Source organism: Rhagoletis zephyria, unplaced genomic scaffold, assembly GCF_001687245.7.
Source record: "Rhagoletis zephyria isolate East Lansing unplaced genomic scaffold, Rhagoletis_zephyria_1.1 Rzeph_scaffold_03034, whole genome shotgun sequence".
Classification (NCBI taxonomy): domain Eukaryota; kingdom Metazoa; phylum Arthropoda; class Insecta; order Diptera; family Tephritidae; genus Rhagoletis; species Rhagoletis zephyria.
The window spans coordinates 12,192-16,756 of record NW_016160118.1 but is presented as its reverse complement, the minus strand read 5'-3'; the positions used below and the strand labels follow the sequence as shown (position 1 = coordinate 16,756).

Here is a 4,565-nt window from a genome sequence, read left to right as displayed (position 1 = left end):
TTCCACAACAAATTTACAACAAAAAAGCTACAATTAATGCCGTTGTAACATTTTCAATATCTCAATTCTGTCGTCAATGGTGCATGGTGTCAAGTTAGCACTACATACTAAATTTTGTCCGAAAAAGGGTCAACTCAATTTTTTCCAAAAAAAAACGAAAGCTACAAATTTTTTCTTTTCACAACAAATTTTAAAGTTAAAAGCTACAATTAATGGCATAGTAACATATTGGATATCTCAATTCTATCGACTAGGTGTATGGTGTCAAGTTAGCACTACATACCATTTTTTCTTAAAAACGAGAGCTAAAAATTTTTTATTTCCACAACAAATTTTAAAGTTAAAAGCTACAATTAATGGCATAGTAACATATTGGATATCTCAATTCTATCGACTAGGTGTATGGTGTCAAGTTAGCACTACATACCATATTTTGTAAAAAATGAGAGCTACAAATTTTTTCTCCACAAGAAATTTACAACAAAAACACTACAATTAATGCCGTAGTTAACTTTTCCAATTCCAAAAAGTGTAGTGCTAACTTGACACACGTGCCATATTGACTACCTTAGCTGAAACAGTGTTACTTCTTTAACAATTCTTTGCCTAATAATTTAGTTGAAATTTGTTTTTCTAAGTATACACATTTTGTTTTCTCAAAAAGGTATTATATCTTATTTTATTTCATTTCATTGCGAATATACTATAAAAAAGCAAATTTTGTTTAGAAGAAAATATGAAATCTTTTATTTTTCCCCCAAATAGGGATGCATTTCTTCCCGTTTTTCTTCTTATTCTACTGAGCTAAGGCAGTGTCAAATCGAGCTGTCACAACTGATACCACCTTGTATTATTGCATCATGGTAAACGAAAACAGATGTTGGTGCTGCCAGATGTCAGAATAGAATTAACCAAGACTGTGTAACAGGTATTTTCATAATATTCAACTGAATATCGTGAAATATCATTACAAGAATATATAACAGGTTTCTCCCACAAGCTACTTGTAGAAAAACTCGAGCAAAGTTCAAACTGTGAGCGTATATCAAAGAAACTCGAAAACTTGCTTGCGGAGCGCGTATATGTAACTCGAAGTGACTTCGAGAAGCTTGGGGAACAAACCTAATGAATGGATGCTTTTGAAAATTTTAATTCATGGAAAAAGTGTGTCAAATTTCACTTGAGCTTGAAATTATAGCTGTGTGTTAAGCTCGAAGTATTGTGTTATTTAAGTAGGCCTATCAGTTTTGGAATTCACTGAATTTTCAAAATTTTGATATTATGTACTTAATTTTAAATTTTTAAGGCAGATTCACTGTTCGTGTCCCGACACTTTTTGTTAGCAATTTTACGCGTTCCTTTCCCACTCTTGTCTCACTGAGAGCGTGACAAAAATGTGCTGAACACTCTTTGTTCGAATCAAATTGATTTTGATTTTCTGTCCAAACGACTTGATGATTCGGGTTGCCGCGTTCTCCTTTGTATGCGTTTGCAGCGAATTGCATGTATTATTTGCCCTTAAATCGTATGTAGGCAATAATATAATCAGCTGTTTGCCTCAGAACAAAATAAAATGTGTCGAACTGAACGGTGAACCGTACCCTCTCCGGCAAAATTTTTTTAGAGCAAATAAAAAGTTGTCCAGACACGAACGGTGAACCCGCCTTTAGTTTTTTTGTTATATTTTGGAATTTGTATTACTTTACACAGTTGAAAATCACAGCAAGTTTGAATATTTTCGTAGGTTCAGAAAACAACGAAAATTCCAAAATTTTGAATTTTATAATATTATTAAATTTCTTGAGATTTCTTATTTTTAGGATAATTTCCAAAATTTCAAAAACTATCGAAATCCGGGAGATTCTAGAAATTTTGGTAAAATGAGAATATTTTGAAATGTACAAAATTATTGAGATTTTAGAAATTTTTATATTTTCCAAAATTTTGAGAATTTTATTTATCCTAAAATCCATACTAAAATGTAAAAATGTGAAACATCACAAATTGTCGAAAAATTCTTATGTTCATGTACTCGTGTGTAAAAAATAGAAAATTCTTAGAATTCTAAGATATTAACATTTTAGAAAAATTCCAAAATTGTTCCACTTTTCTGAACTTTTCCAAAATTTTGATTGATATAACAAAGTTTGAGAATTTTAAATTTTTTAAAAATTTTGAAAACATCGATGTCCAAAAATTTTTTGAATCTTCAAGAATTACGAAAATTTTTTAAATTTCAAAAATGACGAAATATGAAAATGTTTTCAACATTCGAAAACTTTTAATTTCGTTTGAACAATTTTGTATATTCGACACTTTTACTTAGAAAAAATTTGTTAGAATTCCTACAATTCTCAAAATTTTTGAAAAATAAAAAATTTTTAGAAAACTAGTATTCATCATTATATTGAATTAATTGAATTATTGGGATTTACTAAAATTTCTCAAATTCACAAAGTTTTGAAAGTTTAGAAAATTTTGGAATTCCACTCAAGTTATTAAAAAGGGGAAAGTTCAAGAAATTAAAAACTATCAAAACTCTAAAAGTTTTAAATTGCGGTGATTTTTAAATTTATATACACGATATATGTTGAACAGAAACAACACAAGAAATGCTGCTGGGTCCGCCCCTGAGGCAGCTTCGCCTTATATTAAAATGCATGAAAAAAGCGCCGCAGGCGAAAATTTTTAATAAAAAATCGCGGAAGTTTATATCACAATTTTTCACTTTATCATAAAATATTGGGGAGAATTTGAATTTTTGCAAAGGGATTATAACCCTAAGTCATTTAAGTGGAAATTAACTTTAATAAAATCTTTTATTTAATTCTCATTTAATTTTTTTTCAGTTTCAATAAGCTCTTTATTAAAGTGAGTAAAAAGATGGCAGCACCGTGTTAAAAGTGATTGTGAAAGCAGGGCTGGTATGCAAGTAAACAGTTGATACACAAAATTGTGATGTGTGTATATTGATCAGCTGATTAAACGTGTAACATACCTGAGGGCCGGTTGCTCAAAGCCTGGGCATAAATCAAGTAACTTTGAAACGATAGTTGTTCAAACGATACTGACAAAACGATGTTGTCAAAACACTGATTTATGCATTTGTGTTGCTGTTATCGACGATCAAACAATTGTTGATTTTGATGAAGCAAGACAAACTCGACACGATATCGTTCAGACGATTGTCGTCATACGTGATTCATCCCCTGGTTGACACTAATAGCCCATTTATGCATATGTACTTAGCGTTGCATGAAAGTTGTCACATAAGAATCTGTTAAATGGGCTTTGCGTGTAAGCGGTTACCCAACTCATAGCACTTCACATGCATGATGCAATAATACAAGGTGGTATCAGTTGTCACGGCTCGATTTGACACTGCCTTAGCTCAGTAGAATAAGAAGAAAAACGGGAAGAAATGAATCCCCATTTGGGGGAAAAATATAAAATTTCATATTTTCTTCTAAACAAAATTTGCTTTTTTATAGTATACTAGCAATTACCCGGCGTGCTTCGCTGCGCCTTAAATGTATTTTTGTGTTGTAACTCTCTCCGTAAGCTCTTATAGCCTCATTTACAAAATATTTTTAAAGAACTTTATGAAGTTAGATTTAAAAAAATCGATCTATGCAGCATTGTTTATTTTTTTTTTAGTTAATATATTTTCGAAGGTAATTAGAAAATATGTAAAGAACCGACTTTCTCTTGGAAATTTAATTTATAATCTTATAACTGGAGTCTACTATCGCACCCTTTCCTCAAACGTGTATTAATTCAATATTCAAATAACGTATATTTATATAATTTGAAAAAATCTCCCTACTATACAAATATGTACAGCAATATTAACTAATATTTTCAAATGTTGTGAGAGGGAGTAACAAAACAAAATTACTTTTAAGGCGCAGCGAAGCACGCCGGGTATTCGCTAGTTAGTTAATATTGCTGTACATATTTGTATAGTAGGGAGATTTTTTCAAATTATATAAATATACGTTATTTGAATATTGAATTAATACACGTTTGAGGAAAGGGTGCGATAGTAGACTCCAGTTATAAGATTATAAATTAAATTGTTGTCAATGTTTTTTAATAATTGTAAACATTCGCCAGCTGTTTCTGTTTATTTATTAGTAAAAGGCAGGACTGCCAGTCTTGCGGCAAAACAATAATAAAAATCCAAAAAAACGCGTAAAGCCAAACAGAATTAATTGCAAAACGTGCAATGATACACACATTAAATTTTTTATGTGCACCCTCCACACAGACCCAATTACCCCTGAAAATTTCATTGAAATCGGGCAAGCCGTCTAGGAATGATAGAAATCTCTTATGTGCACCCTCCACACAGACACCAATCACTTCTGACAATTTCATTTTATGTGCACCCTCCACACAGACCCCAATCACCCCTGAAAATTTCATTGAAATCGGGCAAGCCGTCTAGGAATGATAGAAATCCGAAAAAAACACGTAAAGCCAAACAGAATTAATTTTTTTTTTTGTTTTTGCAAAACGTGCAAAGATACACACATGAAATTTCTTATGTGCACCCTCCACAC

General features: G+C 31.3%; 1 protein-coding gene across 2 annotated transcripts in view; it reads right to left on the bottom strand.

The window, feature by feature from the left end:
• The window catches only part of LOC108368254 (uncharacterized), a 16,182-nt gene that overhangs the window by 972 nt on the left and 10,645 nt on the right, over positions 1-4,565 (bottom strand). The window lies entirely within an intron of this gene.